The following is a 27,724-nucleotide window of genomic DNA, read 5'->3' as shown; positions in this document are numbered from 1 at the left end:
TCCCCACTCAGTCTTTGTCCATGAGATCTATTTGTATTGCAGGTTTTTCAGGGTATAGGCTACCTCTGTGTCCTGTGCACAGTGGGTCTCTGACCTGTCTGCACTACTACAATTAGAAGCTAACACAGGAGGGGACTTCCTGGGTCATTGAATCCAGTCACCTACTACTGCAGGCACCAGGTCATACAATCTTCCTAAGCTTACATTCAGTCTTCTATATTAACATGAGGATGGAATTGCCAAACAGAACTGATAAGGATACATGAGCATCTAGTTCAGGGGTAGGCAATCCCTGGCACACGTGTCAGAGCATGGCATGTATAGGCATTTTGCTTGGCAAACATGCCTTGGGGCACATAGTGGGGGAGCCATGAGGGGCCTGATCCTTGTTCTGGCAGTGCAGCCCTGGCCTGTTCCCAGCTGTCCGTGTCGATGCATGCATGCACCCACTGCCTGCAGTGAGCCGGGCTGGGGCTCCACAGACCCCCCTGCAGCCTCTTGAAGCCTCCCTGCTGCAACCAGCCCAGGCTTCGGGGAAGGCATTTGTGCCTCAGGGCAAATGATGGGGAAGGAGCCGGGGCTGCGTTGCCACAACAGGGATTGGGTCCCTCCTCACAGCTCCTCCACTATCCACCCTGGCACACCTGCAGGTGTTTTTGGCACTCTGCCCAAAAACGTTGCTGACCTCTGATCTATTTCTGTACTCGGGCATCAGTTGGGGTGTAGGTCAATAGCATCCACAGGAAATTTTCAGTGTAAAAAACTGAGGTTGAAGGTTCAGTTTGATTAAGGGTTCTCAGACTGTGACTCAGTACCTGCAGGGGTATCATGGAGAGGTGCCTGATATAGGAAAAACAAGGTGGTTGTGAACGATGCCAAATGGGAATGGGGTATAAGCCTGCTCATGTCTAGGTGAGCATGAAGTCCTAAGAGGTGCCCAGTACAAAGAAGACTGAGATGAACTCTGAACTAGATGAACATTCTCTCGGGGCCTTTTTGGGGACATAAGACTAGATTCAGACCGGGTAAGATTGGGAAAACAGGAGTGAGCAGTGGACAAGGCAGACTTTGAGGAACTGTCTATAGATCCTGTGCTTGAGGCAGAGGAATTCAATGAGTTAGTTATCATCTTTTCATTGTTTGTTCATTGTCCACGAGGCTTATGGAGAAGGGCTACTGAACCACTGAACAGACATTTGAGTCAAGTCTATACATCTGTGTAGGTCATGTAACTAGGAGTCTTGGGTCTGTGACTGGTTCTTGAATTACTGAAAGGTTATTTGCTCCATTCATCCAGCTAGCGAGTGACAGAGCTGAACAGTGAGGTTTACTAGAAAAGCCTGTTTCCAGGTGACCAGGAAAAAAAACAGGAATGCTTTTGGGAGTTGTGGAGGGGTGCAAAAGCCTTTCTGTCCAGGTACGATTCTACATTCTACATTTTGATGGCCAGTGACAGGACAGTGGTTGTGACCCAAGTTTTATTTTCTGCATGAAAATAAAATAAGGGACTTCTGTATAAAGTAAAATAAGGGACTTCTGTATAAAGTACAAATTTATGACTGCCCTGGAGAAATAAAAGGAAGAACAAGTACTGTCACTGGGGAATATCAGCGGCTTGAGAAGTCCTTGAACTAGTTTTGGATATTATCGCTATCCTAGATTCATGATAGAAAGGAATTAGAGTCAAAGGAGCCAGAGAGGGAGAAGGAACCTGAGAGGAGGCTGTGTAGTTTGTGACCACTGGAGGCAAAGGACCAGGTGGAATTCTACACAGCTGGAAGCAGATGAGGGCGAGCAGGCAGGCAGCACCAGAGAACAGAGGACCGGGCAGAGTTTCATACATCTTAGAAGTATCTGATTCTTATCCGATTCTCAGCATGAACACTGGCACTGAAGATTCAGCTGGTCAATGAAACAGAAATCCATAAGGGACATGCTTGAATGCGGCTGCTCTGCCCAACCCACAAGAATATCTCAAATGCCCACGAACAGATTTCTCAGTATCCAAAGAAGACGGGCAGCTGGCTTATGTTCATCTTGGAGTCAACTATGACTCCAAGATCTCTCTCAGCCTCTGGGCTGCTGAGGAGGACATCCCCCAACCTTGTAGGTGTGCTGGGGATTCCTCCTTCCTAGGTGGAGTACCTTACATTTATCTTTGAACTGCATCCTGTTTCATTCTGCCCATTGATCCAACCTGTCCAGGTTGGCCCGTATCTGCTCCCTGGCCTCCGGTGTAGTAACTTTGGCCCATAACTTGGTATCATCTGTGAACTTGGAGAGGGTGCTCTCCACACCCTTGTCCAATTCACTGATGAAGATATTAAATAACACCGGTCCAAGGACCAAACCCTGCGGGACCCCACTGCTCAACTCCTTCCAGGCCAAAGAACGACCCGTTCACCACCACTCCCTGGGTGCGGTCCCTAAGCCAGTTAGCCACCCACTTGACTGTGTAGGCATCCACTCCACAGCCCGTTAGCTTCCCTATGAGACTAAGATGCAAAACTGTGTCCAAAGCCTTCCTAAAATCCAGGTAGATGACATCAGCCTCAGCTCCTGTGTCAAGGCAGTGTGTGACCTGGTCATAAAAGGCTATAAGGTTAGTCAGGCAGGATCTACCTGCGATGAACCCGTGCTGGTTTCCTTTCAGCATCATTTCCGCTGCTCGGGCTTCATAAATGCGCTCTTTGATGGTTTTTTCCAGTATTTTCCCAGGGATAGAGGTAAGACTGACTGGCCTAAAGTTACCCGGCTCATCCTTTCTCCCCTTCTTTAAAATGGGCACAACATTGGCCCTTTTCCAATCCTCAAGGACCTGGTCGGAGCACCATGAGAGCTCCAACAGCTGTGCCAGTGGCTCAGCTATGACACTGGCCAATTCCTTCAGCATAAAAGATCTAGTTTGCAAGTAGGAGTGTGAGTTCTTCCTGCTTGTCCCCCCTGCTCCTAGCATTAGTGTAGAGACATTTGAGTCCCCCCCAATGGGTGTCCTTGGTGCCCCCCTGGGCCCTTTAGTACTCACATGGCTCATGGTCTGTTGACTGTAGGGACTCATGGTTGTCTGCATCCCTGTCCCCTGACAAACCTATTTTAAAACTCTGAAGAAAGCAGGTTCTACTGAGATTTGAACTCAGATCACTGGATTCAAAGTCCAGAGTGCTAACCATTACACCATAGAACCAGGTGTGTGCTGTTGAGGTCCTTTCTAACCCTAGCATCTATTAATCTATGAAGTGTGGTATTTTCCAAGGGAAAACATGGGTAGCTGCAGTAGCAGGGGAGTATAACCTTGTGGCTACTCTGTTAACCCCCTAGTTGTAGGACACCTAGTGCTCCCATGGGGGCCAGTTTTCTCAGAAATGCTGGCTACAGTAGCCTGGAAGGTGGGTTAAATAAATAGTAAACTAGGAATCTAAAAAAGAGGGAATAAATGAGCATTCATGTAGCACACAATCAAAATGTTCAGAACAAAATAAATCAAGGCACCAAGGTATTCAGAGAGAAGAAATTCTTTAATTGCCTAGAGGCAAGGGTTTTTTTATGATATCTTTTATTGAACCAACTGTATAGTTGGGAGAGCTGTTGAACAGACTTTTGAGCATCAAGTGACCTTCCTCAGATCAGGAATTGCCTACATACTAGTGCCAAGAGCTTGGATTATAAACAAGAGAAACTGTACTCTCTCTGAATTAAGCGTATATTTGACCTATATAGTATTATTAATGGGAGGGTTCATGTGATTATAATGTTAAAATCACTAGGTAACATTTATTTAAAGAAAATTGAGGGCAAAAGGGGAAGAAAGTGGTACTCTGTAGCCTTGTCTACATGAGACGCTACTGCACAGTAGCACTGGGGGACACTAACCATGACACAACACCACTGCACAGTAGTAATGACTAATGAGCTACTGTGCAGTAGCTTGCTGTTACTGAGCAGTAGCATCAGAAAAAAAAAGTGGGGATGCTACTGCACAGTAATGCCGGTTACTGGGCAGTCATTTAGTACTTGGTTATGCAAGTACTAAATGACTGTGAAGTAACAACTGCACAGTCCACCACTCATGTAGACATGGCCTGTGTTAACAGCATTGCCTGTCCCCTATTCACTGCCAGATTGTCAGGAAATGATCGAGGGTGCTTATGGAGTAATGGATAGATATAGTATGTTAGGAATCAAGGATAAGAACACTTGGAAATAAAAAGTAGTATGTAACAAAAGAAAAAAAGGGACAGAAAAACCAATTAATAAAAGTCATTATGAAGTGTAGAAAATTAAAAAGGGAAACTAAAGACATCAGGGAGCTATCCATGTCTGGCACCAGTAAACACAGTGGGCGCATCTACACATGCATTTGATCCAACCTAAGTTTACTTTGGTGTAAGCTATTCTGGAGTAAGTGCTTTCAGGCAGGCATCTACACATGCAGGGATTAGGAAGCAGATTTGTTGGTCTTTGCACCAAGTTTCCTGCAGCCTTGCAAGGAGCTTTAGGTTCCCCCTGGGTGCTAGCCTAGTTGCTGGCAGGGAGCATAGAGCCAGGAGACAGCTGTCTCCTGGCCTGGGGGGAGTGGGATGCATGCTGCTGGGGCAGGGACAGTCCCCCCCTGCCCTGGGAGCAGGGAGCTCCTGTTCCTGGCTCCCCAATTAGGGGCAGGCAATTTGGAAAGAGCTGCAGGGGAGCTAGCAGCTGGTGGGGCAGCTAGCAGCTAGCTTGATGATGGAACAGGGACTGGGAGATAAGGGTCTCCCCACTCCCCCCCCCCAACACCAATCATGATCTCGGTGCAAGGGGCTTGGAGCTCCCTGCTGCCAGGGTAGGGGGACTTAGTCCCCACCCGAGCTCCTGGGGCAGAGCCCGCCCTGGCAGCAGGCAGCTCCCAGGGGCAGGGAGCTATCTCCCGCCCCCTAGTAGATGGCTGATTGGGAGCAAATTTTGCTCCCAGCCAGGTGTCTACATGAGCACTACTTCGCCAATATTAATATTGAGTAAATTTGTTATTTACATTTGCAGGTAGGAAATTTACTCAGCATTAGGGAGGTTTACTGCACAGCAAGCATGTGCAGGTGTAGACATGCATGCTTACTTCACAGTAAACTATGCTAATGCACAGGTAAGCATCTCGTGTAGACAGCCCTGTGATGACACTGAGGGAAGTTAAACTGAATTAATTTTTAAAATGGATAATTTAAAGTTCATAAAACTTTCATTCAGAATTAAAGAGGCCTGTCATTTAGCTCAGCGTTTCTCAACCCCTGGGTCGCAACCCAAAAGTGGGTCACAAGAATATATGAAAGGGTCACGAACAAAAATGGATTCTCCTTTAAAAGATAAAAATGTGGCAAACTGTGGCTTAGCCTTTTCAGACTGTCAGAGTTTCAGGCTGCTTGGGGCCTCTAATGTCCCCCACACACCTACCTCCTGTCCCACACACTGGGGGGCTGAAGCCTGGGGGCAAGGGATATTAGGTTGGGAGTGAGGGGCAGTGGGTTGGGACTGGCTATTGATGTTTACAAATGAGTCCTGGTACAAAAAAGTTTGAGAACCACTGATTTATCTTACTTCACTTGCAGAGCAAATTAAGCTAGGTCAAATTAAGGCCAATTTAAAACTGAATGGGTGCATCTACACATGTGCTTTGCTGTAGAGTTGACCAATTAGCTCCACAGTAAAGCTTCACTGTCTACACATGCTCTGGTATTAGGGCACAGTAAATTAATGAACTCCTCCATAGGATAGTACTGTTGGGGGCAGTACTATCCTACAGCAGAGTACGTACATGCACCGAAATGCACATGTAGATGGTGACAGAAACTGGCTGAGGCATGAGGATGCTGAAGTGAGGGGGCTGCCAGCCACCTAGCCCGGCACTTTACTTCCCTTTTGCCCCAGCTACCTTCTCTGCTGCCCAATGCTGCCACCTGGAGCCTGGGGCTGACTCCTGATCCCCTTGCTAGCCCAGGGCTGCTCCACCCCAGCTCAAACTGCTGTGGTCTGGGACATATGTGCAGATGCTGTGCCTGGGAGCAGCTGACTCTGGTGCAAACTGTTCTGGAGTTTACCATGTCACCTTAATGGTACGTGTAAATGCACCCAATAAGAGTGTCTACAAAGGAATTTAATGCTGTTTTACAAAGCCACTTTGAATCTATATCTTGAGTTCATTCTGATTAACTTTCCTGAGTGCCCCTGTAGAGACAAGCTATGTGCCTAAAATTCAGGTTTTCAAAGGGACCACAGGTAATTATAGTTTAATTTAGTTAATTAAAGTTGGGCACCACAGTCTTTTATCCCATTTTTATAAACCTCCCTTAAATCTATACTCAGGTATAAAATCAAGAGCCATATTCTGCCACTCGTAGGGTACAGGCACACAAGCAAGTTACTCTGCAAGGTAAGCTAGTGTGTGAGTTTGCAGCACTTCAGTTGCTTAATGATAAATGACTGAATTCGTTTTCTTACCCCATGGTAAATATTAGGTGGTATCAGAAGTTGGCTTCAAGGTCATTTCCACATTGGAGAAATTAGCAACAGGGTAATGACACTGATACACTGGCATAAGCTTCTAATTTTGATGCATTACACCAAGGCTTGTAAAGTTACTGTTTGCTTCTGGATAAGCTGCACTAGTAAAAACCCCACTCTGCCCTGATGCACACTGGGGTAAAAAGCTCTTATTTGCTGAGTCTACATGAGACGTGTTAATAAGTATTAGCCTAATTTAATGCACATTATGGGTGCACACCTACATGTGCGCATCCTTAATGTGCATTAAAAATGGTGAATTAGGCTAATTTATGCATGATTACTTCAAGCACATTAATGCATGTGTGAACTGGCACTAACTTTACTTCCAGGTCTGCCCAGCTACTAGGAGCACAGGGCAGGGCTGTAGGGACTTTGCACTTTAGTGCCAAGTGCATTAACTTTAGTGCCAAGTCTCTGCATGTGTAGACACTTGCCAAAAAATCACTTAATGTGCATAGTTTAATGTGCATTAAATTTAGTCATGCTTAGATGCATGTGTAGACGTGCCCAATTAGACATAGCCTAAATGCTCTGTTTTTCAGTGGAAAGCAAGCCATTTGAAACCAGTGGGAATAGAGCTGTGCAATGGGGGCAGGATGTATTGAGACCCAAAGGACTCATTAATATGCTTCCCATTGCTAGAAAAATACTTCTTGGTGTGGGTGGGGAAAGAAAATTGGCTGGCAGGAAGAGACTTTCTTTACTTATTTAAAATGCCTGTCCCTGGTGTGGGCTGAAAGTGGGTTAAGTTGTTGTTGATGGGAGCAGGATTAAACAAAAGGAAAAACCACAGGAATAGATGGGAGCAGGATGCATTTCTGTGGAGCAGGTTGGGAGCAGGATGATCCATAGTCCTACACTGGGTTCTGGATGGGCAGTGCAGGTTATTCAGCATCTTTAAAAACCAGGCCAGCCCGTAACAAAGGGCCTATATCTGAATGCAGGGAGAATAGGATGGTGAGTAACTAGAGCTGAATTTTGCAGAAGAGACCTGTGTAGTTTTCATAGGATTTTTCTGGGAGGAGGGATGGAGTTATAAACAAGCATCTAGGCAACAGTTATTGTTCTACAAAAACTACAGAACAAGTGGTAGAAAGTCCTTCCTTCTCTGACCCCTTTCACCCTGCCTTGTTTGCAAAAGTGACCACTGATGCCCTGGACTAAATTTACATATAATCCAAAAAATAAATTAGAGCTTCAAAGCTTGAACCTGATGAGCCCTGGGTTTCATGTATACAAAATAAATACAATTAATGGGAAACCAAATAGCAGCTCAGTTTCCCTTTACACTTCCTTCCTCTCCCTCCCCATTGGCCTTTTGAACAGCTCTTTTACTTAAAAGAGCTCCCCAGAGGTTTGATTTATCTCCTTACAGCCACATGGGGCCAGCAAAGAGCACAGGGTACTAAAATCCAGTGACCACTTGAACAGAACACTCTATTCACCCTCGATGAATGACAGGAGAGGAATCCTACCCAAGGATGTGATTCTCTGATTGCACAATGTCTTTAGCATCAGTGATACAGCAACAGAACAGCAGGTAGTAATTAGCTAAGGGTTTGGGGAACTAGGAGATTCCCGGTAGAGTTAGAGCTATGCTGGAAATGTCCAGTTGCATTGCAACTTCTATTAACATGAATTTGGTGGCTGAGTGGTCAGACCACATAATGTATCAACAATGATACCAAAATACATCACAAAAATAGCACTTGGATGAGACTTGAACTGCTGTGGCATAAATTAATGCACAGGCAGTATGTAAAACAAATACCAGTGTGCTTTTTTCATGATGCCTATAATGGCTGGCTCTATAACAAGGTATGCAGCTTTATCACTATTAATGCTCTTCGCCTATGCCATCAATGATTATTCGGTGTCATTTTGGTAGAGAAAGTCTCTCAAGTTCAGACCCGCACTGTGATGATAGTGGCATAAATGGAAAATTCTAGTCATTGAGATGGATACACAGAATTACAGACTGTATCAAAAGGACGAAAGGGGAAAGATCATTGCCACTGTGAAAGATAAAACTGAACTGAGGCACAGAAGCACACTCAAAGTCCCAGGTCTTCGAATTGCAAGTTGCCTACAGTTACAAAACCTGGGACGTTCAATGGAGTCTAAGACCCCTGACCGATATTACATTGCAGATGTGATTAACTGACTAATCACATCTTAAGTAGTGACCTGGCCACACGTTCATTCAGTTAATGGTGTGATAAAATGAGGAATAAGCCAAAAAGCTATTACACAAAAATAACTTTGTACCGTGTTCCTATCACACCTTTAATTGAATGTGTGGCTGGTGCTCTCAGCCTCTGGACCACACGGAAAACCTTTAAGGCTCCCACATGCGCCAAAGGCTAGGAGTGCCTTCTTGGGGCTCCCAAGTGGGGAGAGCACCATGTGCTCCCATGGCTGGGAGCTCTGATCAACTGATTAGGAAGCCAAACTTGATACTGGTCAGTGCAGAAGGAGTCTGGGTTTGGGCTCCCTCTGCACTGGCAATGTGACGCAGTGGGATCTGATGCTCGATGCCACAGCTGTGCTTCCTGCCATGCATGTGTGGCATGGCAGGAAGCACGGTTGTTGGGATCCTGTATCAGATCTCATAGCACCTTTCAATTAACATCTGTCAGGGACCTAAATAAATTAGACAACTAACTCAAGGGTGGGTGTCTAAATTGTTTTCTTTCCTTTTAAACTCCAGGATTTAAAATTCACATACTTGCCAGACTAGATGGTGTTGGTTCAAGTACCCCAGCCACATTCTAACCAATGAGCTCTCCTAGAACTTCTTACCTCCTCCAGGATTGGAGAAAAGATGCGCTAGTCTCCAGAAAGCATTGAAATGATTGGTAGATTCACAGAGCCTGGCCCGATAGGGCCTTCTCCCCAGATTGCTCCATTTCCTGGTCATGTGAAACATTCCCTGGAGCTCTCCTAGCAGCTTCCTCTAACTGATCCCAAGAAGTGTTGTGTTACTTTCAATGAAATAAACGGGCCCAGAGAGTCGAAGGTGTCAACATGCCTCTGTCACTGTAAAACAATTAAAAAATTAAATAGGGTTAGAGGTTTTGAGTACAAAGAAACCTCAGGCTGCTTAGTCCCATGGCCAGCAAACCCCATTCAGAATGGTTCTAAATGCTTTTAAAAATAAAGATACAGAGAAAGAAAGAAACAGTTCAAGCATTTGAAATGTAACGTGTCAATGGCTTTTGTTTTAACAAAGATGTTATTCTCCTTCAGTTTAACTATAAAAGGTTTTTATTGGTTGAGAGGAGGGGGTCTTGTCTTTTGGACAGTTTTTTAGAGGTACTGGAGCTGGTAATAATAATTATCCTTTTGGGAGAAAAGAGAACAAATTAATTGAGATGGATTGGGCAGATATTGCTATTTTTGGAGTCCAACCCTGCATTCTTGAAGACAAAACCAGATAAACATGCACAAAATGGGAGAGGAAACAAAGCAAAGGATAGAAAATGCAGCTTCTGACTCTACTTGCAGTCTTGCTGCTGGAGTTTGACAAGCCCAGCAGAGAGTCTTAGGAGCTGGCAAGCTTGTGCCTGAATTGGCTGGTTAGGGCATTGCTGGGCCCAAGCTGATGCTGTTGGAGGTGATGATGCCACCTGAGGCCCCTCTCTGGATTCATTTGGCAAGACTCTGACAGGATCAGAGCAATGAAGGCCCAAGAATCTGACTGGATCCAGAGGTCTCAGCGGATGGTGGGGGATGCATATTTGCTAGTAAAGTTTCTTCACCTAATCTCTGGGTACTAGCATCACGTTACGAGTAATGACCACAGTATGAGTAAGGGGAAGAATAGTTCACCTTCATTCTTTACATCATTGAGGTCTAATTTCAAAATGCTACTTTTGCTTCATTGATTTCTGGTCCCAGGCTTTTTTTGTTTACTATACATGATCTCAGTACAGGCCTTGGGTCGTATCAGCAAGCCCTTTTTGTTTGGGCTATTTTAGTTTGTCTTTAGCTTTCACTTTTATCACTGTGGGTTTTGGCCACTACACAAGTGACCCCTCCCCTCTTTCCTGCACAGTGGGACCTCACCTTTTCAGGGCAGGTAAAGGTTTCTATGGCAGCACTGCAGGTAGCTGCTTGGTATGGCAGAGCCCAGAAAAGGGCCAAGCTGAAATAAGGTATAGAAATCCCAAAGTCCTCCCAATACAGGACACCTAAGCAGTGTTCCCTCTGAGCTGTGCAGCGTGCACAGCCATGCAGGCGCACCTGGCAGTGTGGCATGAGCATGCCTGCGTGGCCGTGTATGCCACACATACACACATTAGAGGGAATGCTACACCTAAGTTAGAACTGCAAATGAAAGACGAAGCTGCTACACGTTACTACTGTGTCCTTGCAAATCCAGCACCAGCACGATTCGTGGACAATAAACGACAAAGAGGGGCAAACAGCAAAATAACCGGAGAATCGCCTCCATCTGGTGATGTCCTTGGGGTTGTAAAGCCTGCATTGGATACAGGTCTCTTGTTCAAATCTAGCATGCGCCTGCATCTGGGCAATGGGCAGAGAGAGCAAGAAAGAAAGGATGCCTGATTTGGCAGCCTTGGAGAGTCAGAGGCACCAACCCCCTTTCTGTGTGTGCTCAAAGTGTTTGTATAAAGGCATCTCCTAAAGGGGGAATTTGTTTGGTTTGGACTTCATTGAGTGAAAAGCTCTCAGCCCCATGAGTGCTTAGTTATTCTCTTGTCTAGTGGCTCCTCTACAGCTCCCACCAAAAAGGAGGAGGCTTCTTATTTGTGAAAGTGGCCCTGCTTGTTCAAATTCTCTAGTGACTTCAGTTTATTGGTTTTTCCTGAGGTCCAGTCATTTGAATTGCAAACAACTTCCCCACCCCTGGCAGAACAATGAGCAGAGCTGAAATAAAACTAAGCAACACGAACTCTTGAAATGGAGTGCGATTTCTTTATGCATGAAAAGGGAGGGTGGAAGTTTGCTCCCTTCCGGTCTCTCTCATTGTGCCCAAGGATGTCTGTGAAAGGGGAGGGTGGGATCTGAGGGAGGGGAGTAGAGGAGGCCAACTCACGGGTGATAATCAGAGATCCCTTTAGTTTTATTTATTTATTCCCCCTGCTCAAAAGCCAGTCCCAAAAGGAGATTAATGCTGTTGAATCCTCCTCTCCAGCATCTTGAGGAAGATGCGGTGTGTGCTGTGAACTAACTTGGTGCCGGCAATAAGCTGAGCTCTTGTCCTGGTGCTGAGGGGTCAAATCCCTCCCTCAGTAACAGCCATAGAGATCAGGTCAGATTCTGAGCTCAGTTTAACAAGTTTTAAGCTTGGGTTACTGAAGGGATTGATGGAGCGAGGTGGATTTACACTGTACAAATGAGCTTGGGATCTGACACAAGCAGAAAATTTCCCCGTCATTTTGAGGCCTGATTTCTCCTCTCGCACACATTTTACAGTAGGATAGCTCCTGGACTTTTTGCTGCTATGGGAAAAATGAGCTAAAGCCACCCCAACACTGTCTGTTAATTAAAAGTTCTTATTAATTATATCAGCAATACAAAACTCATAATGTATTTTTTGGATTCATGGGATGTTTCTGTATTTGCACTTTTTATTGCCTCTATTGCAAAACACATAAATCTGATCTACTAAAAAGAGCCTTTAAAAGTAGCTGAAGATGTATCTGGATGTTTTAAAAATGAATGGTTGACAATGCTGCTTGGCTGGATGTGTTTTGCTGTCTGTTGGGTTGTTTAACTTCTATGTTATGCCTTCAAAATGTTGCACTGGTGAAACCAAAGGAGAAATGCACGGTGCAAATATACCCTTTGCTCAAAGGATCAGGCAACTAATTGAACACTGAACATACTGGCTGCAGATAAAATGTGATTCTCATATATACTTACCACCCAGACAACCATACCTCTTGGCAAGGAGCTTGGTACTGGGTGTGCAGTGACTTGTGAAGGAGAATCAGGCTTCACTGACCCAGATCTCAATTAAACATACTGCAGCATCAGCCAGGTGGCTTCATGGGGAGTTCTTGGTGTATTGCACATGGTATAATTTGCCTCCACAGTATTCAAGCAAAATCCATGGAGGGCCAGTGCTGTGCAGCATGTGTGTTAGTAGCTCAAGTCTTGCATCTATTCATTCTCCAGTTCTGGCGTTGCATGCAAGTGACAATGACTTAGACAACCTAATATGGGTCTCTGTCTTTTCTCTCCTGCTTTGGTAGTTTTTGCTTCATACAAGGGGATATTAGTTGGCCTGCTACAGGTGAGGACTTTGGTACATTAATGGCAGAGCTTGATGTCGGAAGCTTGGCCTGTGCCTGGCTCAAACCAGTGCTATTTTCACATCACACATGGACATTCTGGGCTACAGTCATCCCTGGCATCATTCATCTGACCTTCCTGTATAGGCCTAAATCTGTCCCTTAATCTTTTCTAAGTACCATACAGTTTACATTATAGTGGATCCTGCACAGAAGACAATCCTACATTTTCAGGATCAATTTGAGTAAAAATGGGTTTTTGCATGATTATAAGTCAGTAACTACATATAAAGACCTTAACCTGTCATTGCCCTTAGACAACCTCACCGGAGAAGCAACGGAAGGACACAAAGGGTTAACTGCACTGAACAGTTTCTGACTTGGTATTTTTACTGCATGCATAAAACTACTACAAGACCAAAAATCAAGGCTGAAGGGGCCTGTTCATATGTTGACCTTCGGTATAAATCAAGTGCAATTTTTATGGGTCTTTTATAGGGGAAAAATATCTTTTTAATTAGATCAATATGGTAATACTTTCTAAAGGAAAAAAATACCTAATGCCTAAGTATTATTGACCTTCTTGGCTTTATGATCTCCTAATAATGAGCTTGGTAGTATTGTCAGTGCAGTGTTTGGAGTATCTCTTCAGTGTAGGCCCCTTTTGGCTAAGATCACAAGTGACTAGAGACAGCTGAATTCCCAGGCCTCCAAGCCTGGGACTTGCATGTAGGATGCCCACCTGGATATTGGGAGCACTTGAACTTCTATGGGTCCAGGAGGGTGGATACTAGCCTGGTTGTAGTTTTATAATCCTTTTTATGGATCTTTGTAGACATGGTTATTCAGCTTTGCCCAGTAGAATTTTTTAACTGAATTTGCACTTGGATTAGATTTTTAAAAATCTCTTTGCTGGAATAGATCAAGCCACCATGGGGTTAGAGGATTTATTTCCTATTCCTTCCTAGTACTCCTCCATATAGACATGAAGGTGGCTGGTATGGGCAAGGTCATGGCACTGATTATCCCCTCTGCCCTGAGAAGAGAGGAAGGCAAACTGTCATGAAGGCTAGTGCATACTGCCCATGAGCGATTCTGGCTTAGTCAGCTCAAAGTCTTTCTGAGAACTTCAGCTCTACCTTGTGCCTTTGCAATGTTCCTGCAGGTGCCTTGAGTATGAAAGGCCAAATTTTCATTAGTGAGGATGGTGATCAAATCTTGGCCAAGCCTTCATTGTGCCTGGTGAAACATTGAGTACTAGAGGCCAAATTTAGTCTTTCATCTAGTTTGTCTCTTCTGCATCCTAACAGACTTGCCCAGCACTTCAGTGGAGGCAATACCTGGACAAGCTTCCTGAATCCTTTAAAAATGTGTGTGTCTTTCTCTCATAAATTTTAGAGCCGGGAGACCACTAGCAGCAAGGTTAACACACTAAATCACACTAAACTTTATCTTCTTTACAGGGAGTTGCCTGTTCCAGGGCATATTGCTAGCCCTTGCTCAACAGGATGTAACCTAAGCAGAAATCAGATAGGCTAGTTGTCCGGTAGATGAATTCCTATTTATCTGATCTTGACACCCTTACCTCCCCATGGGCTACTAGAATTGCTGGGAAAGACGGTCCTGGTCATTGCCCTTAAGCCGCAAATCACTGATTAAAAACCTTCAGCTCAGCGGGGAGAAAATAAAGCCGGTTTCACTTAGACAGAGAAGAAAGATGTATCTAGTGGAGCGGTCCTTATCTTAATAAGAGTCTGGTGAACTGCAGAATGTAGCAAGTGGTAGAGCCTGCTCCTGCCATGGTTTCTATTTGTTGCAAGCTTCTCTACAGTCTACTCTCAACCCATGACTAGCAGTAGAGGTACCACTGAAGTCAGGGGCAGATCCCGGATTTCCCAAAGGGGGGTGCAGGAGCAGCAACCCACACTGCAGGGGTGGTTGCACCCCCTCCTCCCAGCCTCCTCTGCCCCACCAATGCAAGCAGACCGCACCGTGGGAGCCTCTGGGGAATTTTTAAGTCCTAAAGCAGGTGAAAATACATTCTCCCTTCCCCTTCTTGCTCAGAGGGTGACCCCTTCTCCTCTTCTTTCCCTCCTTCTCCTACCTGCCTGCCACTGCTGCATTCTCCACACCTGGGGGGCAGGGACGTTTCAGAGCTAGCCAGACTGAGTGTGGGCTGGGCCTAGCTGGGCAGGGGACAGCGGCAACAGGGTGACTGGAAAGTTTCCCCCCACCCTGCCCGTCCATCCCTGCTGCCCTTGTCCCCATCCCCAGTTGAGCCCAGCCCCTGTGCAAAGGCAGGAATGGCTCTGGTGCTTTTCTGCCCTTGGAACAGGGCTGGACACAGGCATGGGTGAACCCGGTGGCCACTCAGGGCTCAGATAGAAAGGGGGCCCAAAAATGGTGAAAAGAATAATTATTAAAATTTTCTCTGGCAAAGAGGGCCCAGTAATGAAAGTTCACCCGGGGCCACTGGGAGTCTAGGTCCAGTGCTGCCTTGGGACAGTGGGGAAAGGCAGGTGGGAGAAGATGAGGGGGAAGGGAAGGGGCAGGAAGGCAACATTTCTTTGATCAGGAAGGGGAATGGAGAAAGTATTTTCACCTGCTTTAGGAACTTCTAATAGTCCCAGAAGCTCCCACAGTGTGGTGCAATTCAAAAAGGGGTGCAACTGCACCACTGCACCCTCTCTGGATCCCCCTAATTGAAGTGCTTGGCTAGAGGCTGTTCTGGTGGGTTATTCAACATAGTCAAGCTCATGTTACTGAACTCCATTCGAGCCTATAATTCTAGTGGCCTTTTCAGTAGTTTCTGTAGATAAGCTTCCATATCAGAACCAGAGGCAAAGGTGTGCATTTAAACAGACCCTAGCATAGGGTCCTAAAATGGATGGGGATAAGATGCAGCAGCAAAAGAACCCATAGACATAGAAGTGCTTGGTTGAGGGGGTGATAACAAAAGATTTGATGGTAGCAGCCAGCACCGAAGTGCAGAGAACATAGCTATGAGTAGCCAGGAGATGCCATGACTCTGTCTGAAGAAATTGATATGTAACAACAGCCCAAAACAAAAATGTCCCAGTCCTTTCCTGGTTGAGGGTTCCAGCAAGGGTAGCAAGCAGGAGACAAGGATATAGTAAGCTAGTCCTAGACACTTCCCACCTGGGAAATTCAGGGTCTGACTGCTATGTTGTGATCATATTGCCTCTTGGGGCAAGAGCAAGGAATGAGACATTTCTCACGTCTTTGGGCTAGTGTCAGGCTGTCTACAAATTCAGACAGGCATAAATTACACTCAGTTTACACGTTTGAGTTTTTCTTTGTATCCATGAGGTTTAGAAACATGTTTAATTCCACTTTCATCAACATCATGTTAAAGGGCTACATGCATGGGCCTATTCTGCCAGTCCAACCTTGGGGTTGGATTCTTACTGTCTCCAGGCCTGAGCGTAGTCATAATAACTCGACTGACAGTGCAAACCTCACATCATGGAGAAGTCTCAGTCCTTTGAAGAGGATCGTGTTCTTGTAATTCAGTTAATTTTGAAGCCAGTTTCCCATCTTGGGCCCAGTTGTACTCTAGTCTCTCTTTGAAGTCAGCAATTTTTGCGCTTGCCTTCAAGTTGAGCATGTTTGAGCATGCCCCTTGCAGTGAAGGATTTTGCCACGTATTTCAAAGAGACATGCAGACTGGCTCCAAAGGGGTCTATGTCTTGTTCTACTTGAAGTCAGTGACAAATCACCCATGGATTTCACCAAGATCATGCCTTTAATCTGTAGAGATCTTCATCATTCAGGACAGGTGGCTGTTGGGAGACATAGTGAATTAATATTTGTAAAGCACTTTAATATTCCTTGATGAAAACTGCTTTGTAAGTGGAAAGAATTATTATTTTGTAGACACTTCTAAGCTTATAGTATATACACAGAAATATAGTTTCACGTGCATCGGTTTGGTTGTGGGCAGAGCTTTTAGGGACATGTTTAAAATATCATTTGAATTAGCCCTTCCTGGGTTTATTTAATAGAATGAGAGAGACACTTAATTACAGTAATAATGCTTTGCATCATTCATCTTACCTTAAAGCAGCTTAAAGACATTAAGGGGGCAATACTGAAATACCTTTAAGCGTTGTATAGTACTTTAGGTCTTAATCCTGCAATGTTCTGTGTATACATTGAGTAAAGGACTCAGGCACATGCTGGCAGTCAATATGAATACATTCAGTATTTGAATTTAAACACATGCTTAAGTGATTGGGGGATTGGGGCTGGAGTGCTCAGTATCTTACTGGATGAAGCCTTTATTCTCCACATACTTCTGACTGTCAGAAAAAAAACCAGTTTTTGAAATAAAATGCTTCCCCGCATAAGCAAGGATATAAAAATATGGCCTAAGTGATTATGCATAATAATTCCCTGTTGAGAAAGGTAAGTATTGCTACCTCACCAATTTTGCATGTGGGTAAACTGAGTCCAAGAAAGGCAGCAATTACTGAGCGTCATAGTAACGCGTCTACACAAGATGCTACAGCAGAGTAGCAACAATAGGATAAGATGGGTAGTAGGTAACTGTTGATCCTTTGGATCATGGTGCATGCGTAAGAGGTCCAGTCAGGTGCCTGATGAATCCACTTGTATGGAGCCCTGTGGCATCAGGAAACGAATATGTAAAGAACACCCCAAGGGATAATTGCTTTTTTGTAAAATCGCCTCACCAGAAAAGCATAGAAACATGACAAGTTGCATTATGCTTTTGGGATAGACGAGCAGCCCAAGATAAATATCTGAACTGTTTTGGATGTTGGTGGGATTTGATTTGTGGAATTAATGTAAAACATGCTCCTCTCTTGCTACTGTTATTTAGTGTGACACTGTACAGTTTTCATGCTAACTCACTGGCATAGTAAAAGGCATTTAGGTTTATCTGATTGGACAAAGAAAACTCACAGCCTTAGCCTCCAGCAACTATCAAGAGTTAACAAGCTCCACACTTGGTAGATAAGCACAGTAATCCCCCAGAACCTGGGATACTGTAGCTTATTCATACTGCCAAATTCTCTCTCTCAGAGGGAGACAAACTGATTCTGATAAAATATGAACTGACCCGTGCCTTTCCCCAACATTTAAAGAGAATGGAAACCACAGCATTCTTTTGAAGTTTAAAAATGATGGTTTCTTGAGTTACTGTTTCACATTACTTTTGTATTCAGTCTCTGCACCAGAGACAAACCCTGAGTTCAGTGAGAAATTTGCCTAAGAAGTAAACGCACAAATAAAGATGGGGTAAGCAGCAGGTCATAAGGACGGGTCTGTTTAACAACCTGTGTCTATCATCTGTCTGTCTGTCTATCTTTTCTTCCATCCTTCCTTCCTTTCACTTACAGTTACTATCTAAAATATCTATTTACCTTCTGAGCATTCAGAGTATCTGTTTATCTGAGTACCTATCCTTTCATCCATAGGATTTATCTCAGGATTTAGTTTTCTAGGGTTCATTCATCACCTTAGTATCAGAAGAACTTACAACTTCTAAAAAAAAAAACCATGGAGAAGGTCACACAATTTCATTTAATACTTTAACCAATAACCCTGACTCTATTGAGCCTGCAGCACTTGCTCAGATGTCTTGAAGAACCATTGTTTTCATGGAGCAGTTACTGTTTCTCTGACCCTCAGCTGGAGCTTGCAAGTATGTAAGTGAGCAATCGGTTTTTTTTAAAATGAAAGCAAATGTTTCAGAATCCTAGCAAGCTCTGATCCAGGGTGAGGTTTAAAATGTACAAAAGTTCAGTTCAGATTTATCAATGGTGCTGCCTTCCTGCTACATATTTCCTGGTGTTGTTCAAGAAAAGCACCTGCCATATAGTAGGGGGATAGCATGCTTCATTGAATAGGAAACAATGCTGTGCTGGAGTACCAATGGTATGTGATGTGTATGTATGGAAAGGTACAGGTTTGTATATGTTATGTATTTCCTTTATTTAAAAAGGTCAGTGACAATGTTTTTCCAAGTCTATTCTAGAACATGTGCTAATAACTAACTGCCATCTTCTATTTTCCAGGAGGAAGAAAAAATAAAATGTTTTAACAGAAAACATACCTGGGTATGGGATAAAAGTGGCAAACTCCCATTAGGCTTCCCCATTGCACGGTCTGAATTTAAGAGGATCAGGGTGGTGGGGACTTGGGAAATACATCATATGCCAGTAAATGCTTTCATTGGTGCCAAAGCCCTATCAGCCTGAAAGAGATGCACTATTTTCTTAGGCAGTCTCAAGGCAGCCTTCAGCTTTGCCCAGTGATTTAGGGACAAAATCAGGTTTTACAGGGAATACCTTCTTTGGAAACTCTCTCTCCCTCTTATGCTCATTCTTTCCATTCTTTTATTTCTTTTCCCCCTTCATTCCCCCTCAGAAAGCCAAAGTTGTTACTTTGGAGCCCTTTTGAGAGGAGAGAACCATGATGAAATTCTTGTGTTGGCATGGCTGATGTTAATGGGTGACATTGGGGGCAAAGGTCCCTTAAGGCCCCCACATCTGCAGCTTTGTAGAGACCTCACCTCCGAAACTCCTCAAAGTGTGTAGCCAGGCAGGGTCTAATGTGTATTAGCAAGACAAAAGCTTGGGGAGGGGAGGAAAGGGGGATGAGCTTTAATTTACTGAAGATTTATTAGGCCTCATGAAATCAGCCTGAACCACCCATTTTCTACATCATCTGCCCACATCTAAAGGGGGTGGCTTTGTTGTGGGGAGATGGTCATTTAGAATTATCCAGCAACAAATCTCGCTGGCATAAAAGGGACACAGACAGGAGCAGGACGTAGAAGAGAGTTCATGCTCTGTACACAGAGCCCAAAATCTGGAAATATGGAAATGTGGGAATGCCATTCAGGCTCAATCCTGCCTTTCCCCTCGACTTTTGTTTGGGGGATGCCAGTTGATGTGTGTTCTTTCTACTAAGCCTTGTTTACTCAAGCAGATGAATGAGGCTTCAGAGGGGAAAGGGGGATGGGATAAGGCCAAGGTGTTGGAAGTCACATGAGATTTTGGGGCTGGGGATGAAGGGTTCAGGGGAATTAATTTTTAACTGCTTTTAAAAAATAACAACCTTTTGTACTGAAATATGGTATTAATCGCTCACTCCACATAATAACACCACATCCAGCCACCTTTGACTCCTCAGCTCCAGTGACAAGGTGGCTGTTTTACAGCTGGTATGACTGGGAGAGGGGGAATTGAGGTTCAAGCTCATACCTATAAACCTTGTAGTGAGATGCCTTAATGAGTCTGCCACTGCACCCCTTCCATGGTAGCAGTAGGTGTGGTTACTTCATTGCTGGCCATTAACTTGACCTGAAAAAGAGCAGTTTTGAGATGTGCTCATGCTCTCACTGGGCACGTCTACTTGAGACACTAACTTCACAGTAGCCTAAAAACACTGTGCAGTAGCATGCTGGGCAAAAACCGTGCTAATACACTACTGCGCAGTAGTATTAGGCTACTGTGCAGTAAGTGTCACTAACAACCTGTGCGCTGGTGCTACTGTGCAGTAGCACAAATTACTGCACATTGATTTAGCACTTGGTTTTCCAAGTACTAAACTTAATGTGCAATAACTACAGTGCATTAGTGAATGTGAAGATGCCCCCACTTACACCAGAATTCTGAAAGACTTTGCTGGTATAAAGCGACTGCGAGCAAGAGCAGAAGTGAGCCCCTTGCGCAGAATTCCCAAACAAAAGTGGGCAGCTCCATTTTGGGGTACCTGAGATTAGACACTTTGAGGTCTGATTTTCAGGGCTAGGGACAGACATTCAAAAAGCCTGAGTCTGAATTGATTCAATCTTTGCAGGTTAGTCAACCTGCCTAGTTTTGAACTGGTTTGCAACTGCACAGACATTCCTTCTGGACTGAGGAAATGCAGGCACATGCCTGCAGTGGCTCAGGCTAGGCTAGGTGCCAGGGGGTACTAGAGCAGCCCTCCCTTTCCTTCAATAGTGCTGAGCTGAGGGGTGTGTGTGGCCAGGGGATGCTCTGATTAGGGAGGGGTGTAAACCCCCAACCTGGCCTGCACAGTCCCAGGCTTTTTCCTACTCACTGCTCAAGGGGCAGGAGTATTGCCAGACCCCAACCCCCGGCTAGTATGAGGCAGGGGGGTTCACTACTTGCATCTGTTGATGATAAGGAGCTTTTCAGTGTCTGTCTCCTTACTTCTTTATGCTGTCTGCAAATGTGACAGGTAAGGGAGCCAGCAGGGAGCTGATAACACTGTTTGTCAGCCCATCAGCAAAACAAAAGCCTCTCTCATTTGTTCAAGCTCTTCTTAAACAGCTTTTTCCAAGGAAGGAATGGATGGACATTATGAGTTGACCTGTTGATTAGTTCCAAAAAGCCCTAAGCGGACACTATCCTGTCTGTTTGTCCCCGTAAAATTGGAGACACACAGACACCTCTCAGCTTTAGCTATCATACCACATGCCTAGGGTTAGTGGGGCTCAGGTCTGTGTTGTGGGATATGGGAGGGGGGATCCCTGCTTGAGCAGCGAGGGAGGGGGGGGGCAGGGGGAAGCCAGGCAGATGCTGTTGTGCCTGCAGTCTCCTCTGGAGCTCTGGCTAGGGAGCAGAGGGGCAGGGCCAGCCCTGTTCTCTGGAGCAGACAGCACAGCCCACCCCAGGGCTGCAAAACTTCTGGGATGCTGTGGGACTCTGGTTTAACTTAAACCAGGAAGGGGTCTGGGGCAGACATTGCATAAACCGGTTTGACCCAGATATATTGTATTCACAGCCTGAACTTCAAAAGTGCTGACCACCCAGTTCAAGGCAATGGGGTCAGTTGGTGCTCAGCCTTGCCACACAATAAAGCTGTGGGACCAAATAACAGGAAACATTTCCTAACACTGAGGATTGATTGAAAGTCAAGAGTTTCTCAGGAGAAATGGTGGCAATCACATAATTTAATTAGTCCAGAAAGAGAAACATATGCAAGAGAGAACAATCATGTACAGCCTTAGGACTGAGGTAGGAAGGCCTAACAGATCTTTTGTACCACTGATTTCTAGGACTCTTAGATACAAAGGCCTGGACACAAAGCATGTCCAGGATGACTTCCATTCATTTGGCTAATTTAGGTAACTTACTCTACTGTCTGGAGAGGACAAATGACCAGATTTCTAGAGGTAGCTGCCTTCAGTAGGCACTGCTATAGCACTTTATCAACAGGTGGCAGAGAAACCAGAAATCTGCAGCCCAAGGATAGAAGCAGCCACAATACCTATACCAGTGCTGGTGTATTTTTACTACTGATTTTTTCTCAGGGTAATTCTATGCCAGATAAATTCAAATACGATATGCTGGATTAAGGTTATACATTGTGTGTCTGTTCCTTGTTTATACTGTTGTGAAGGCAGGGGCTTCCAGTGTAAACTTATATGTCCAGGCCTGAAGCTGAGAGGGAACCTCTGGTAAGTAGCCTTATGCTGGTACTCAGCACACTTTCAACAAGTACTTCTTTTCAATGCCAGTATTAGCTGTAAGGTAGGACTATTGTGATATATAAAAAGAGTCTGGTTTTCAGGCATGCTAAGGCCATTTTACAGTGCTGTGGAAGTGTAAAAGGGGGAAGGCCTGTTTATATCATAAGGCAATATAAAGTGGAGAATCAGGCCGTGTGTGTATAGTGTAGAATAGCACTGAATGGATATAGGGTTAGTTCTAGGAGAAATGGGCTGTTGGTCATTTGTACAAAGATCTCAGAGAAAGGGAGGCAGAAATGAAAAGGGGATGGATGTGCTGGGATGTAAAATGTCCTGTGGATGGAGGAAGCATTTTGCTGGGCAGCAGTAGTTTGAAAGAGGCAATCAGACCATATGTTTTCATGACTTTAATTATGTTTTTTGCTTTGTGGGCTGTTAAATCACATCAGTCATCATCTGTCATTTCAGAAAATCACTTTCTGTCATGAAGGGATAGTCACCGGCTAATGAAAATTAAACCACACTGTCTTGTCTCTAATTGTCTAAAGTGGCCAATCCCTCTTGCTCATTGAGCAAAGTTCCTGGTCCAGTTCCCTCAAGGGCCAGTTACACGCTAGGTGCTTCATCTTTCCTGGTGCTTCATCTCTCCTGTTTTTACCTTGTTATTAAGGGGATTGTTATTAAAGTGCTTTTTCCTTTATGGAAGTAAATAAAGACCAGATTTGAAGGTCTCTCATGCACAGACTGTGTTCCTCGAAAGCCATCCTCAGACAGTAGCTTAAGTGCTAGGGAATTTTTCCTCCTTTATATCAGTGAATCCTATCAGTGAACCAAACCTGACAGTAAAAGGCAGATACAATGGACAGGATTCAACACTTTTCAGGAGGAACAATTGGAAGTCCACAGAGTTGGAATGGTGTGAAATGAGGGTTAGAAGAGGTTCAAGCCTGAGGTGTGTTTCAGTGAAGTTTGTATTACTGACCGACTTTAGAAGGAGTTTTGTTGTGTTGCTAAATGGGCCTTACTCTACCTGATTTTCTCTCGCAGGTGAGGACCTTGGAGAGATGGTTTTAGGAATGAATCCCTTTTTATTAAAAAACCTTGTAAAACAATGACAAGTGAAAGTGATAGGCATGTGCGTTTATTTATGGGACACAAGTCGTATTCATGACTCCCAGGCCTCTGACAAATTGCCAGCATGGCTCTCAGTTCCCCAGAGTGGGGGCCTCTCTGGCTTGACGCATGGATAGGATCAGCCAGATGATTAATTTACATCCAAAAACAAGTTTTGGCAATGCAAAGTACAAAATACTATGGAGCTCCTTGCCCAAATAGAGGCTCAGCAATGCAAAGGTTTCACAGTTGGACACTTAGAGGACTGAAAGGTCTAGCCTTTAGTTAGGATTAATAAAAATGATATAAACATATACAGTAGAATAGGGGAACTTTCTATACATACTAATCTGTGTTGCAAGTACATTATAGATTCATAGACATTAGGGCTGGAAGGGACCTCGAAGATCATCGAGTCCAGCCCCCTGCCTCAGGGGCAGGAAGTCAGCTGGGGTCATAGGATCCCAGCAAGATAAGCATCCAAGCATTTCTTGAATGAGTCCAGAGTATGGGCCTGCACCACTTCTGGAGGGAGTCTATTCCAGGTCTTGGGGGCTCAGACACTAAAAACATTTTTTCTTATGTCCAGCCTAAAACGATCTTGGAGGAGTTTATGACTGTTGGTCCTTGTTTTTCCTTGGGGCACTCTGGTGAACAGACTTCCTCCCAGGTCCTGATGGTACACCCCTTACGTTCTTATAAGCAGCCACCTGGTCCGCCCTGAGCCTGCGCTTTTCCAGACTGAAGAGTCCCATGGCCCTCAGCCTCTCTTCATACGGCCTATTCTCTTGCCCTCTGATCCACATGCATGGCTCTCCTCTGGACTCTCTCAAGCTTCTCAACATCCTTCTTGAATTGTTGAGCCCAGAATTGCGTGCAGTACTCCAGCTGTGGCCTCACCAAGGCCGAGTACAGTGGGAGGATGACATCCTGAGATTTACTTGAGAAGCATCTATGGATGCAAATCAGAGTTTTGTTTGCTTTACCAGCTGTGACATTGCATTGGTGGCTCATGTTCATCTTGTGATCAGTCATGACCCCCAAGTCTCTTTCAGCAGTGGTGCAAGCAAGTGTAGCACTGCCAAGCCTATAAGCATTCTGTGGGTTTTTTTCCCCCCTCAAGGTGGAGTACCTTACATTTATCGGTATTGAATGTCATCAGGTTTGTATCTGCTCCACTTACTAAGTTTATCCAAGTCAGCCTGGATCACTAGCCTGTGGACGCTGTGCCCCTAAGTTTAGTGTCATCGGTGAACTTAGCCAGTGAGCTTCTGACACCAATGTCCACATCGTTGATAAAGATGCTAAAGAGAACTGGTCCAGGGACAGAGCCTTGGGGGATGCCACTAGTCATGGAGTGCCATGATTCACTACCATCGACCACTACTCTCTGGGTCTGACCTCGGAGCCAAATTCCCAGCCATCAGACTGTGGTGTAGCCAAGGCCACAGTTGGCCAATTTTTCCATGAGGCTGTTCAAAGGCTTTTTTAAAGTCCAGATATATGACATCAATCTCTTCTCCCTTGTCCAGGTGATACGTCACCTGGTCATAGAAGGAGATGAGACTGGTCAGGCAAGACCTGCCTACGACAAACCTGTGCTGGCTATTCTTCAGGATGTTGCCCACAGCCAGCTTATCCACAAGGGTCTCCTTGATAATTTTCTCAAGAATCTTACCAGGGATTGAGGTCAAGCTGACTGGCCTGTAATTCCTGAGATCTACTTTCCGCCCTTGTTTGAAGATGAGCACCACATTAGCCTACTTCACCTGAGTACCACGAGTTTTCAAATATTTTTGCCAATGGTTGGGCTATGACACCTGCCAGCTCCTTGAGTACCCTAGGGTGTAATCTGTCAGGACCAGCTGACTTGAAGGTGTCCAGCCTCTCAAGGTGATCCTTTACTAGATCAACACCGATGCTGGGTATAAATATGCCCTCACCCTGGCCACCCCACGTCTTGTTAGGCAGGGCGGTCCCATGGGACTGATGAAAGACCAACACGAAGTACCCATTAAACAGATTGGCCTTTCCCTAGGTGTCAGTTATCAGCTGTCCCGTTTGGTTCAGCAGGGGTCCAATGTTACCTTTGCTTTTTTTGCTGACTCCCTACATATCTGAAAAAGGACTTTTTGTTATCCTTGATATGTGAATCCAGATGAAGCTCGGTTGTAGCCTTGGCTTTCCTGATCCACTCCCTGCAGGTACGGACCAATGCTGAGTACTTCTCCTTGGTGGTAATTCCAACGTTCCATCCTTTATAAGTCTCTCTTTTGAGGTGTAGGGGTTCCCCAAGTTCCCTGCTGAGCCAAGGGGGTTGCTGTGCCCTTTTGGTACCCTTCCTCTGAGATAGGATGGCCATCTCTTGTGCTGTCAGGATCACTCCCTTGAGGAGCAACCACTCCTCTTGGACTCCTCTTCCTGTTGAGTCATGGTCCCTTAGGGCCTGGACAACAAGCCTCCTGAACTTGTCAAAGTCAGCTTTCCTGAAGTCAAGGACTTCTGTATTGCTGACTGACTTGCCAGCTTTGTGATGGATAGTAAAGGTGATCAGCTCGTGGTCACTATCACTCAGCTTTCCATCGATTCTTAGGTCACTGACTAGGTCATCCCCTTTGGCCAGTACCAGGTCCAGCAAAGCTTTACCTCTTGTAGCCCCATAGACTTCTTGAGTCAGGTAGAGCTCGTCCACGCACATAAAGAAGCTTTGCAACCCATAAGATTTGGCCGAGTGCTCTGTCCATGAGATGTCTGGGTAGTTAAAGCCTCCCATGACAACCATGCACCGAGAGCGTGCAGCCTCAGCCAGTTCCCTGGTGAATTCCTGGTCCAGCTCTTGTTTCTGGTTAGGAGGTCTGTAGTAGACTCCTACCATGATGTCCCCTGTGCCACGTTCCCCACATATTTTAACACAGAGAGACTCCAGTCATCCTTCCTGGATGCCAATGTCAATTTGCTGGGATGTGTAGTGGTCCTTGACAGAGAGAGCTACACCCCTTTTATCTGTACGATCTCACCTGTACAAGGAATAGCCATCTATACCTGTGGCGCAGTCATTAGCCAGGATGATGTATTTACTGATGCACAGATTGGCTAGAATCTGAGTTATCCTTAGCTCAAAAGAGTATATTACCTTTATTTTCTTACTAGTTCAATGCTTCAGTCATAGCACAAGCAACCTGAAGCTAAATGTAGCTTTTGTTTTTTTCAGAGCTCTTACCTGTGTATGCACGTTACCTACTTGAATGACAGTGCCATTGGCCAAACTATCTACTGGAGATCAAAAGGACAGAAGACTATTTAACTTCTGCTCCAGAGGGTAGGACAGAGTATGTCTAGGAATGAGGCTAATTCAATTTGCTTTGAAAATATGCTCTGAATTTAGGTGGCATCAGTCTCTCTGATACTCTTTAGCTAAAGATTCATCATATTGCAGAGTTCAAGCTCAGATGATTATGTTTGCTCTCCCTATGGTGCTAAATCTCTTTAAGCAGACAGGCCACATGACATAACAAAACTCTTTGGGTCAGGAGCCATGCCCTCCTATGTATTTGTACATTGCCTATTGCACTGCAGGCAATATAAATACTGCTAAGAGGGACAAAGAGTTAACCAAATCAGATACCCAGATGTAACCAAAGACAACAAACATAGTAACTATGAAGAAAAGATAAATTTAAAAACCTCTGAATTCCTAGCTAATATTTCAGTTTGGGATTTGGTGGTGGGTTCTTATGAACAATTAGAAGCTGCAAAATCTGAATAGGATAAAATAAAGTAAGAAAGAAGAGAATCGAGTCTTCATTAAAAACCTTTAAAATCTGCCAACTAGGACTCAGCTCAATAGCAATGTTCCACAGTTTCATCATTCATCACATTTTATGATGGCCTATGTGTGGTGTGAAGAATAAGAATCACATTTTTCTGTGTTATTTGGGAGAAGCTGCCTTGTACCATACTGATGATTATATTTAGTTGATGAGAGAAATAAAACTTCAATATATGTATGTATATTATTGCTTCTTACCTTTTCTGCACTGGAACATGCCATGGACTCTGTTCGCATCTAGCAGGATCTTGTCATGTTACTTGCTCCCTTTACCAAAATGAGAAATTTAGGATGGTTTTAACTCCTCAACTTTCTCTGAGTCCCAGACTGAGAACCCATATAATGTTTATACATATCATACAAAGCTTATAAATTAACCTGTAAATTTGTCAAGTGCTTAGAGTTCTCTGGATGAAATGTAATATGGACTCATTAATAATTACTGTTACAAAATCATTAAATGGATTATAACCCTTTAGGTTATTCCTAGTACAGTAATATGTACTCCTAGGCCAC

The 27,724-nt window shown here is 44.6% G+C and overlaps 1 non-coding gene across 1 annotated transcript; it reads right to left on the bottom strand.

Annotated features, from left to right (window-relative positions):
* Positions 1 to 3,112: 3,112 nt before the first annotated feature.
* Positions 3,113 to 3,184, bottom strand: TRNAQ-UUG (transfer RNA glutamine (anticodon UUG)). The gene has a single exon. It is a non-coding gene; the product is annotated as a tRNA-Gln (tRNA).
* Between the last annotated feature and the right edge of the window lie 24,540 nt (positions 3,185 to 27,724).

The sequence above is a fragment of the Alligator mississippiensis genome, chromosome 8 (genome assembly GCF_030867095.1).
Source record: "Alligator mississippiensis isolate rAllMis1 chromosome 8, rAllMis1, whole genome shotgun sequence".
NCBI classification, from domain to species: Eukaryota; Metazoa; Chordata; order Crocodylia; family Alligatoridae; genus Alligator; species Alligator mississippiensis.
This window is presented reverse-complemented; position numbering and strand designations above follow the sequence as displayed.